The 13,041-nt window shown below is 35.7% G+C and overlaps 1 long non-coding RNA gene across 1 annotated transcript; it reads right to left on the reverse strand.

Moving 5' to 3' along the window:
- Positions 1–579: 579 nt before the first annotated feature.
- LOC149996434 (uncharacterized) lies at positions 580–13,041 on the reverse strand. Its single transcript, XR_016507478.1, has 3 exons — positions 13,003–13,041; positions 3,211–3,249; positions 580–618 (listed from the first exon to the last, which is right to left on the reverse strand). It is a non-coding gene; the product is annotated as an uncharacterized LOC149996434 (long non-coding RNA).

Genomic DNA, 13,041 nt, shown 5'->3' on the forward strand with positions numbered 1-13,041 from the left:
TCCATTCTATCCTCAAGAACAAATCCCCAACAAAGTTAAGATAAGTTTATGATTTAAATACCCATTAATAACAAGACTAGTAAAGATTAATGAATTATTTTTAGAATACTACTTTACCAATTCATATACCTAATAAATAACTTAGGAATTACCATATTTTTTGCTCCATAAGATGCACTTTCCCCCCTCCCCCAAAGTGGGGGGAAATGTCTGTGTGTCTTATGGAGCAAATATTGCATCACAGACCGTGATGTGTATTACCTGACCTGGGGTTCCCAGAAAATTAGAAGAGTACTTGAACCTTAAAGTCTCTCCTCATTTGTTAATGACAGTGATGATGGTTCTTAATACCACTGTTGACTGCTGTTCACTTTACATGGTTGAAATATTATTCTGCTGTATTTTATTAAATATTTCAGTACACCATCAGAAATTTTTTTTCTTGTTTTCCTCCTCTAAATCTAGGTGCGTCTTATAATCAGGTGCATCTTATAGTGCAAAAAATATGATAATTTTGGATTATGAATTTCATTTTAAGTTCAAACATTTATTTTAAGAGCCGTCTCTTAATGTACTTACCTAGAGTCTTATATTTGGGCCATTTCTTATCATTTGGATCTAAATAAATAAGGGAATAATGCATTTAGTTTGATACAATATATTCTGACAAACTTGTGTTATAATTTTCATATCAGTTTCTTCCTCTTTTCAAAAATTTGGTAAAAGAGAAATAATTGCCAAATTTCTATTTTTATATTATCAAACATCAAAATCAAATTATTGGGCCTCTTTTCTATTTTTATATCCACAGATTTCTTATGTCAGAGGCCCCCAACAAAAACAATAAGAAAGAAAAAGAATAAACTGAAAACAAATTAAGTGAAGCTAATTGACAGAGAAGATAATATAAATAGATTAGCGAAAGACTTCAGTGATAATATAGTTTTACCCTTTGCATCCTTTCCCTATTTGTGCTATTTTTTATCTTAAAAACTTATAGCAGATTTTTCCTACTATTCTGATTTCCAAATACTCTTATTTAATATCGTTAGTTCTCCTCCAAATCAATAAAAAGGATTTGTATATACAAAATTATGAGTCTACTGACAGGTACAACCCATTGGGTTTCCAACTTTTAAAAAAAATTTTGTTTTGGTAGTGTTTATGCAAGGAGTTGGTTCTAATAACATCTCCCATGGTCTTTGAATATAAAAATATACTGAAAATAAAAATTTAAAGATTGGAAAGAAAAAGAAATGGTAAAGTACAGTAACTATGTCTGCTTAGCTTATTAAATTTAAGTGAAAAAATAATCCGAGAATGCTTTTCATGTGTATTCTTATATATGCTAAACACAAACTAATGGGTTAACATTCATTCCAAGTTACACTGTTCAGGCACAATATATATTGTTCTATAGATGATGCTCTCAACTACCCCTCAGTCTACTTGAATACATAACACTTCTAGTAAAGGGTGCTTATATGAATGACACATTCTTTAATGAGAGATAATGTGATAGAAAAATTAAAGCACTTATAACATTAATTATATGTATATGTGAAGTTCAAGAGTAATCGCTCATTCATTAAACAAGTATTTATTGAGCATTTACTCCACTAGGTGCTAACTATACATTGGTTAGTAAAATGTGTGTAGCCATTACCCTCAATCAGTTTCAGAAAATATAGGGAAAGTAATGCTTCTAGGTATGCAAAGGGTTGGAGTACTTACAGTGTTTGGTACCATTACCACAAATCTCTTGATAATGGTGACAGGGTATAGAGACAATAAAGAAAATCAGCTTTTTTTCTTTGTACTTAGTTTGGAGAAGGTAATTAAGGTCTATAAAAAGGTGATTATGTTAGGAAACATCCAAAAACAACAGAGAGATTAAAGGATATAGAAATGCTATAGCTTCCCTAATGGAGGAACTGACTTCATTCGGAAACATCGTGGGCAGCCGTCCGTCTCGAGAGACGATGGTGTAGCTTCTTAAGAGTCTATCTGCACCGCCGAGAATGGCTGTGCAGTCCGACTCGGGAGTGACACGGTATCTGTCTCCTCCCGTGTTGAAGCGATGACGCTGGAGTGTCCTCTCCAGTGAAGCTGAAGCTACAGAGCCTGGGCAGGGTGATATGGAGGGTCTGCTGTTGCCCATGCAGCAGACCCCCCCTCTCTTCGCAGCTGAAGGGTCCAAGGGAAAGACGGAGTCAATACAGCTTGGCTTCAGGTGCGCCGCAGGAGTTGCCGGTGTTGACTACAACGTCAAACCGCCTTAGGGACTCCGGCTCCGGATTTTCTGTCGGGGTTTACTCCCTTAGCCTTTCCCCTGAAGAGGTATGCCGCAAGGCAGCGGAGGTTTTTTGGAGTCAGAGTTTTCCTTCTCTGATGTGCCCTGACTGGGAGATCGAACCAGCGACAGCTCTCAGGCCGACGCTCAATCCACTGAGCCAAACCAGCCAGGGCCATTCGGAAACATAGAAGCTATATAATGGGGTAGGGTAGCCTGAAAACTTAACCTGAGCATATACAAGGTGTTCTGGAAAACTAGTGGATTGATTGTAACTAGAAAAAGACTTTTAAGGGAAAATATCAGACAGTACAAGAAAACTAAAACTCTACAAGGGAGAACAAAAGTATTTATTTAATACTTGTTCTCTGTAAATATTTGATGACTTCAGAAGGGTCACAAGGCCACAATGTAGAGCATAGGAAACTAAACTTCAGACAACCCTTATGAACACAATTGTGGCTGTTGAGGGGAGATGGGAAATGTAGAATTTTAGTGTGTTTATGATACTGTCTCCTAGATAAACTCCTAAGTGAACTAATCATTCACTCAGTGGCTCGTATTGAGTTTATGGGTGTAAATGTAACCTGAACAAAAAAGTAACATTTCCCTTTGTGTATCCCATCACAAAGGATGCAGAAAAAATATCCTGCTTATTAGTAAGTTTCACAAAGTAATTATAAGTACCTTGTCTCTTATTAGATTTAACTAGTTTTTTCCTATGTATTAAAAAAGGAAGCAATCAATACAAATTTAGTCAACTAAGGGAAAAAAATGAGTCAATACTTGTTCTTAAAATGAGAAATATTTATATTTTAGTGAACTGTGGCTGCTCAGAAAAACATTAAGCAATTATTTGTTTGTTTTTATTTTTGACATAATACTTATTTATAAGAAACACATCCGAAATTACTTACCTGCTGGTATACATTTGGGTACTACTTTCTGACCTGGATCTAAATAAAAATAAAAGTAAAATTAATGCCTAAAAGTTAATGTTAAAAAACTCATCTACTTTAAGAATGAAGATTAGAGCAATTTATGCCAAAACTAACTTGTATTAATACCTGGGGCATGCAAATAAGTAGCATTTTTATTTATCCAACATCAAGTACAATATGCTAGGAAAAATGTAGATCCTCCAATGAGAAAAAGTATCAAGATGTCAAAGATATTTTTTTTCTTTATCACTTCTAAGCACATTATACAAGTTTGACTCTGAATGCCTAAATTTGGCCTTCAGGCTCCAAGCTATTTTTTTATTTGTTGATATGCAAATTGTCACATTTTACAAATTAAAACTCCCATTTACCTCTGAGCAATCTAGCAGACTGAACTGCCAGCAAAACTTCCCCTTTCTATTCCATAAGGAAAACTCCCCCTTTCTTTTCCACAAAAAAAAAAAGTGGATGAAAATAGCACAAAAATACTAATATCCAACTGAGATTAAGAGCCATGAAAGACTTTTCCTTCTGTCAGTAAAATATGAGAAGCTAGAAATTCAGAGGGAAAACAGGGGCTAAAGCTGAATGACTAACCCAAGGGTAGGTAGGACGACGACCATGTCCAGCTTGAGACCTTCGCCCATTGTCCTTTATAAGATTATAAAGGGTGTTAATATCTGAGAGGAAGGGATTGTTATTTTTTATTGTTAAAATAATTAAGTAATCACTTTTTTATCAAAAAAAGAAGAAGAAGAATATATGAAAAGGGTGAGGCGGGAGAGCTTGTATGTACGAACCATGGGCATGGACTTGGGGGGATTGCTGGGGGAGGGGGGTTCTGGGTGGAGGGGAGTAAAGGGGAAAAATTGGAACTGTTGTAACAACATAATCAATAAAATACACTTAAAAAAAGAAAAAAAAGATGAATGACTAAAAGGGAATCTGAATTACACCTTAAAGGAAGTGTTTCTAATAACCTTAGCTTGGAAGGAGTTAAAGGCACAGATATTAAAAAGCTAGAACAAAGCCCAAGCCTGGTAGTCGTGAATGGGAATAATAAAAAACAAGGCGACTAGGAACTCAACAAATTGTTTCAGCAACGTGAATAGAAAATGATCACCAAGAAATGCAGAACCCCAGGCCTGTACCATGTATAGAGGCAGGACTTCAATTTGTCATTTCCAATATCCATAAATTAAAACCAGCAAGCATAGAATATATGGAAACACTCATGCCCAAAGACAGGCAAACTTGAAATATTCTCCTCTTCCTTATGTATGTTTCAATAACTCAGGGCATGCAGAACTTTCATGAGAACAATTATTGGCCCTGAGGATGAGTTTACAAGTCTAACTTACAAACTACTGTGTGGTAACTGTCCATAGCCACAGCACAGTACAAAAATTCACACATTAAGGTGAACAGAGAATATGAAAATCTTCAATAGAAATGTTTAGGATCTTCAGAGAGATCAAGTCAGAAATAAAGCAAGAAAAGGATAGCTATTAAGAGAATGGGTGATAAGAGGTGATTTGGAAACTCATGTGGATATCTATGTCAGAGAGGTGGAAAAGCATAATATATAAATAGCCACATTAAGAAACATGGAGGCTAAAGTGAGAAGATTCTCCCATAAACAGTCATTTAGTTTGAGAAAAAAAATAATAATGAGGAAGAGTATATAATTGAAGAGATGACTAAATTTTTTCCAGAGTTAATTACCTTATTACAGATATTTCAAGACTATATTGAATCCACAGCTGGACTCAATAAATAAAAATAAATTATATCAGGACATATCACAATAAAATACACAACATTCACTACAAAAAGAAAACATCAGAAGCACTTAAAGAAACTACATGTTAATTGGAAGGGAATAAATAAATTAATTAAACTAACAAGTGGTGGAATCAATAATGACAGTATATGTCACATTACAACTAAAAGACTGTGGAAAGTGACTCTTAACTAAAAATCTGTAACCATCTAAGCTATCTTTCAAAGATGAGTGTGAAAAAAGACCTACTCAGACATTTAACACAAAATGCTTATAACCACTAGCAGAAACAAAAAAGGTTGTACTTCAGAAAAAAGAAAAAAAAATGAAAACGAAAAACTAAATTCAAGAATGAAAAGTGATCAAAGAAATTAGTAAATATGTTGTTAAATGCTAGTAAATATTCATTTAATATAAAATTATTATAATAATAGTACTAGTAGTAACAACAGTGACTAATATAGGGGAGACTATGTAGGTAGAAAACCCAGAAGTTAAGAGTCAAATGACAATATGTGAGAGATTAATGACTGAAGTTTGTTGTTAAATGATCTCAGATCCTCCTATTGTTTAGGAAAAGACTGGAAATATTGATTGAATTTAGATATTTAAAAATTAATTATACAGTAGTAGGAGTGACAACTCTCCCTGGGACATGGAAGCAAAGAAACACAGGAGACTTCGGGCCAAGAAGGAGGCCTAAACTGACACACTCCATCTCCCTCCACAACTAAGAAGGAATACAACTACCACAAAAACAGAAATAATCAGAAGTTCCAGAAAATAAATGGAAGTCCAACGTATGAAGTTATAAAGAAGTGGTGCACATCCAGACAGGTAGGAGGGGCGAAGCCAGGGAGGAGACTTCAAGCTGTGCTGTCCGTGGCAGCAGCAGTGGCAGCGGTGGCACAGCGGTAAGCACAGACACCCGTATTTAAGGGGAGGTGAGAAGTACCTGGGGAGCACCACTGGCTGCAGACCAGACCCGTCAGCTTACGATTCCAAAGCTGGGGAAGGCAGATCTCCACTGCCTTGGACTGTGAGGCCCGGAGTGGGTGGGGACAGAGGAGGAGGCTCCTGGTCTCTCAGTGGAGAGTGAAGAGCAGGAATTCATCTTGGACCCCCGCCCCCACAGAAAATGCCACAGCATGCTGAGATGGGTCACCTGGTTGTGACAAGTGCAAGGGGCTCTGCCCCCTATAGCATAGGAGATGTGACAGCCCTGCCCAGGTAGCAAAGGTAAACACAAAACGGTAAAGATGGCATAGTTCATGATAGAGATTCTGGTGATGCAGCTGACGAGACAGCAAATACCTAATCTAACAGATCAGCAGATAGGAAATCTTTCTGAGGCTCAGTTCAGAGCTTTGGTTATAAAAGTGCTTACAGGCCTAACAGCAGATCTTAAACAAGACAGGGAAGGAATGAAGCCTAGTCCTGCTGAAATGAACAAAAACACATATGAAACTAGTGTTGAGGGTAAGAAAACGAGGGATCAAATCAACAATTCGGAACATAGGGAAGGAACAAACAGTCAACCAGTGCAGAAAGAGGAAATGAGAAGTGAGGAAAATAAAGAGAGGCTCAGAAACTTGTAGGACAGCTATAAGTGACCAACATCCGAATCATAGTGCTGCCAGAAGGTGAAGAAGAACTAGAAATTGAAAAATTATGTGAAAAAATAATGAAGCAGAACTTTCTTAACTTGGGGAAGGAAATAGACTTACAGGTCCAGGAAGCACAGAGAGTTCCAAAACAACTGGACCCAGGGAAAACCACACCAAGACAAATTATGATTAAAATGTCAAAAATTAAGGATAAAGAGAGAATCTTAAAAGCAGCAAGAAAGAAGAAGAGAATTACGTACAAAGGGGTCCCAAAAAGACTGTCAGCTGATTTCCTAAAAGAAACTGCAGGCAAGAAGGGACTGGAAAGAAACATTCAAAGTAATGAAAAGCAAAAACCTACAACCACAATTACTCTATCCAGCAAAGCTGTCATTCAGAATAGAAGTGCAGAGAAAATGCTTCCAGGATAAAGTAAAACTGAAGGAGTTCATCAGATCCAAAGCACTGTTATATGAAATGTTAAAGGGACTTGTTTAGGAGAAGGAGTATCAAAACTATGAACATTACAATGAAAACTGTATCACAACAACCAACAACAGAAGCTAGGGAATTGAAACAAAGGCAGACAAAGTAGGCAACAAGAGTGGGAAAAGAATTACAGGTATGGGGAACATTTTGGGGGGAGGTCAGTGGGGAGGGGAAAGTGGAGAAAAGGAGGGAGATGATACAGAAATTAGGAGCATAGTAGGAGGGAGTGGAGTAGATAGGAAGCTGTTGAGAAGAACTATATGCACAATCAATGGGCATGGACTAAGGGGGGGACAACTGGAGGGAGGGGGGTCACTGGGTGGAGGGGAACAAAGGGAAAAGAAATTGGGACAACTGTAATAGCATAAACAATAAAGCATATTAAAAAATAAAAATAAAATATTTTAAAATTTTTTTAAATTTTAATTATACTACTGTGCTATTAATATAACCTCCATTGGAATTAATCCTACCTCTCTTCATTCTTTGACTCTAACAGTCTTTCTCACTGACTTTCCACTAGTTAAAGATTATTCCAAAAATAAATACAAATCAGATTATTTTTTGTTCCATTTCTTTTAAAAAATGACATTGGGATTTTTATGGGGATTGCATTAAGTCTGTATATTGCTTTGGGTGATATAGCCATTTTAACTGTTGATTCTTCCAATCCATTAACATAAAGTATCTTTCCATTTGTTTGTGTTTTTCAATCTCTTTTAATAATTCTTTGTAATTTTCAGTGTATACGTCCTTCACATAGTTTGTTAGATTTATTCCTGGGTATTTTATTCTTTAGGCTGCAATTAAGTAGGAATTTGTTGTTTTTTGTTTTGTTTTGTTTTTCATTTCTTTTCCTGAAATTTCATTGTTAGGACATATGAATGCAATGGATTTTTGTAATTTATTTAGTATCATGCAACATTACTGTATTGGTTTACTGTTTCTAGTAGTGTTTTGGTGGTGTCTTTAGGGTCTTCTATATAAAGAAACATGTCATCTGCAAAATATACAATCCTGAGAAAAAAAGAACAAAGCTGGAGTTATCACACTCCCTGACTTCTAATTATTATATGGAGTAACGATAATCAAAACAGCATGGTATTGGCAGAAGAACAGGAATACCGACCAATAGAACAGAATTGAGAGCCCAAAAGTAAAGCCACGTGCATATGGGAAAATAATTTTTGACAAAGGAGCCAAAAACATACGATGGAAAAAAGAAAGTCTCTCCAATGAAGAGTGCTGGGAAAATTGGGAAGCCACATGCAAAAAAAAAAAAAAAAACTAGATTACTGTTTGCCCCCATGTACAAAAATTAATTCAAAATGGATCATAAACCTAAATAGAAGACCTCAAACACTATATTACATAGAACAAGCATACATATTAAACTTATGGATCTTGGTCTAAGAGAACCTTTTATGAATTTGGCCCCAAAGACAAGGGAAGTAAAAGCAAAAATAAATGAATAGGACTATATCAAACTAAAAAGTTTCTGCACAGCAAAAGAAACCAACAAAACAAAAAGGCAACCAACTGAATGGGAGGAGATATTTGCGAACAATAGCTTAGACACGGGTTAATATCCAAAATACATAAAGAACTCTTTAACTCAATACCAAACAATCAGCAATTCCTCTTCTGGGTATCTACCCCCCAAAATTGAAAACATTTATTCATAAAGATGCATGCATCCCTATGGTCATAGCAGGGTTATTCACAGTGCTCAAAACAAAACAAAAAACTGAGTGTCCTTTGATAAGTGATTGAATAAAGAAGATGTGGTACATATATATATGAAGTATTGCCATTTGCGACATGGATGGATTTTGAGAATATTATGTGAAGCAAAATGTCACACACACAAAAGTCATGAATCATATGATTTTACTCATAGGCAGAATATAAAACTGAAAGCAAAAATGAACAAGCCAGAAAAATAAATAAAAAGTCATAGACACAGACAACAGTATAGTGGTTACTGCAGGGAAGAAGGGTGGAGAGAGTAAAAGGCAAAGAAGGTCAAATATATAGGGACAAGATTTGACTTTGGGTGGCGGGTACACAATTCAATATACAGATCATATGTCATAGAATAATACATTTGAAACCTATATAATTTTTATTTATTAAATATATTGGGGTACCTTTGGTTAATAAAATTATATAGGTTTTATGGGTATAATTCTATAATGTGTCATCTGTACATCATATTGTGTGTTCACCACCTGAAGTCAAGTCTGCTTCTACCACCATGGTCCTCCTTTACCCTCTTCTACCTCCTCACACTCCCTTTTCCCTCTAGTAATCACCATACTGTTGTCTGTGTCTATGAGGGGTTTTTATCTTATTTTATCAATCAGTTCCCTAACTACCTTCCCCTCTGACAGTTGTCAATCTGTCTATGAGTCTATGAGTCTGTTTCCATTTTGTCTATTAGTTTATTTTGTTCATTAGGTTCCACATATGAGTGAAATTATATGGTACTTGTCTTTCTCTGACTGGCTTACTTCACTTCGCATAATATTCTTCAGGCCCATCCATGCTGTCACAAAGGGTAAGATTTACTTCTTTTTTACTGCCAAGTAGCACTCCATTGTGTAAAAGTAGTACAGCTTTTTCATCCACTCATCTACTAATGGACCCTTGGGCCAATTCTAAATCTTGACTATTGTAAATAATGCTGCAATGAACATAAGGGTGCACATAATCTTTCAAATTAGTGTCTTGGGTTTCTTTGGCTATATTCCCAGAAGTGGAATTGCTTGGTCACAAGGTAGTTCCATTTTTAATTTTTTGATGTAACACCAAACTGCTTTCCACAGTGGCTGCACCAGTCTGCATTCCCACCAACAGGCAAGAAGGTTCCCTTTTCTCCACATCCTCGCCAACATTTGTGGGGTTTTGTTGGTTTATTGATGGTAGCCTATATAATTTTATTAACCAGTGTCACCTCAATAAATTTAGTAGAATAAAACAAAAATCTAGGTGCTACTTCTGATTCTTTCATTAGAAATCTTGATGACCTTGGTCAAGATAGAAACTATTTTAGACTTAATTTGATCTTCAATAAAAGAGAAGGTTCTAAAATTATATGATTAAAAAATCAAAATTTGACAACAATAAATAATGTGTGGACTATGGAAAGAAGTTGAGAGATGGGTTAAGAGTTTTCATGGAGACATAATCAAAAAAAGTTTAAGTTGAAAGAAACTCATGCCATGTGCTTGGCAAGGAAACAGTGAAGGACAAAAAGTGTAAAACAGCTTAGTTTGCATGTTAATTGGAATTTCCTCTTTCTCTTATATACTTGTTTATAAAATGGCCTTTTATATATATTATGAATTTATAGGCTTATATTTCTAATGATAATGAGGGTATTTATTTCACTGCTGTGGATTAAATTTTGAACCCCCAAAACAGGTTAGAGTCCTAATACCTGGTACTTGTGAGTATAACTTTATTTGAAAATAGGGCATTTACAGATCTAATCAGTTTAAGATGAAGTGTGCACTAAATCCAATGATTAGGGTCATTTTATAAGGAAAGATAGATTTAGAGATGCAGAGATTACACAGGCCCATAGGAAAGATGGCCACGTGGAGATGGAAGGAAATGCTGGAGTAATGCAGCAGCAAGCCAGGAACACCAAGGATCACTGGCAACCATGAGAAGCTAGGAGAAAGGCATAGAACAGATTTTTCCTCAGAGCCTCCAGAAGGAACGAATCTTGCTGGCAGCTTGGTTTTGGACTTTTGGCCTCCTGAACTCTGAGAGAATAAATTTCTGCTGTTAAGCACCTTCCTCCAAAATAAACAATAAATAAAGGACCTGAAAACTATATTGGATGTCGTGTCAATAAAACACAGCAACAGTGTCAAGCAACATTATTAGAACTTAAATAAATAATTAACCCAAAAATGTTTCCCTGTTTCACACCAAGCCTGAAGGTAAAACTAGTGAATTAGCTTTCCAAAGTGTACTCCAATTGAAATAAACATTTTCCTACATGTAATGGTACCATCTCTCACTCAGTGGAGCACATAAGGATCGTAGGAGAGATTAATTATGTTAACATGTTTGCAGGCTGAGAGATGATATAATGAGAGAGGAAGAAATGAGGGCAGTTATAACATTAGAGATATATGGAGGTGTGTACTTGTCTGTTTGTGGGATGGTTTTGGTTTGGCTGCTCATGCGCATGTGAAAATTAAAAGTAATCCTTCATTCATTCAACAAGTACAGCTGACCCTTGGATAACATGGGAGTTAGGGGTACCAACCCTGTGCAGTCAAAAATCTGCATATAACTTGATTTTCTAAAAATTTCACTACTGATAGCCAATTGTTGGCCAGAAGCCTAACTGATAACATAAACAGCTGATTAACACCTATTTTATATGTTATATGTGTTATATATTGTATTCTGACAGTAAAGTAAGCTAGAGAAAAGAAAATGTTACTAAGAAAATTATAAGAAAGAGAAAATACATTTAAAATATTCCATGTACTTATTTAAACAATCCATATACTTGTGGACCTGCACAGTACAAACCTGTGTTATTCAAGAGCCAACACTATTGATTAAACACTTATCATAAGGTGAGAACTGAGCTACATACTGGCTATACAATGCTGAGCAAGATAAACATGGCCTTTACCCTCTAAAATGGCAGAGTATGATAAGACATAATTCCAAGTTAAGGAAAAGGTTCAGTGAGACCTCATGGCTATGTTTGAGTAATATATGATATGTTCATAACACACAGAGGACATAATAATGAAAATCATTTTTTTTAGTTGTCAATAGTAACTTGTGACTCTAAAGTGTCATTGTAAGAATATCATAATAATAAATGAGAGGTAAAGGATAAGAATAGCAGGTATAGGCCCTGGCTGGTGTAGGTCAGTGGATTGAGCACCAGGCTGCGAACCAAAGGGTCACTAGTTCTATTCCCAATCAGGGCCTGTGTCTGGGTTGCAGGCCAGGTCCTTGGTTTGGGGTGAGTGAGAAGCAACCACACACTGATGTTTCTCTCCCACTCTTTCTCCCACCCTTCCTCTCTCTCTAAAAATAAATAAATAAATTCTTTAAAAAAAAGAAACAAACAAGAATAGCTGGTATAGGTATTCCCGTTGAAGATGAAGCCCTCCTCTGGAATAAGATAAATTATACAACGTAGTGCGCAGCCTAAAAAGTTTATGCTGCGGATTTGGATATGTTTTGGCATAGCAATAGAAATAGACTTTGGAGAAATCTAGAAGGTACAAAATGCCAGCTGCTATCCAAGTCAATAAAGAATTTTAAGTCAGAGAGGGAAGAGTGAAAACTCCAAAATATTTTATATCTGCAGAAGGACCCCAACCCCAAAACCGTTAGATGTGAGAAACTAAACATTTGTTGTATTCGTATATACAGATATGCAGCTTTCAATTAATGGAGGGGAATATTATTAAAACTACTTTGTAAATTAAGTTATAGAAGATATAAAATTATTGTTCCTTTCTGATGTTTTTCTTCAGCAGTTTTTTTTTTTTTTTTTTTTAGTGACCATGGTAAGGAATTATTCACTTAACGATTCATGGGCAAACACACTGAGTTTCTAGTTTAATCTCCAAATAGAGTAGTAAATTGCTCCATTTACAAGTTAGCACCATAAACATTACCAGCCATCCAAAAGTAAGCTCCCAATATACATTAACAAACTGGAGGAATGATGACATGTATTTATTCAAATAAGTACTAGTTACCAGACTGGCAAATACTAACATGTTGGGCTTTTTTTTTTCTGCTCAATTAATACTTACCAATTAATTGTTGATTATCAATTTGTTCATCTTACCTTTTAACATACTTATTTTAAGAAATACTTCCTAATTTACTTACCTCACAGTATCTGATTGGCTGCTGCTTTCTGATCTGGAG

The sequence above is a fragment of the Furipterus horrens genome, unplaced genomic scaffold (assembly GCF_987537825.1).
Source record: "Furipterus horrens unplaced genomic scaffold, mFurHor1.1.pri manual_scaffold_12, whole genome shotgun sequence".
Classification (NCBI taxonomy): Eukaryota; Metazoa; Chordata; class Mammalia; order Chiroptera; family Furipteridae; genus Furipterus; species Furipterus horrens.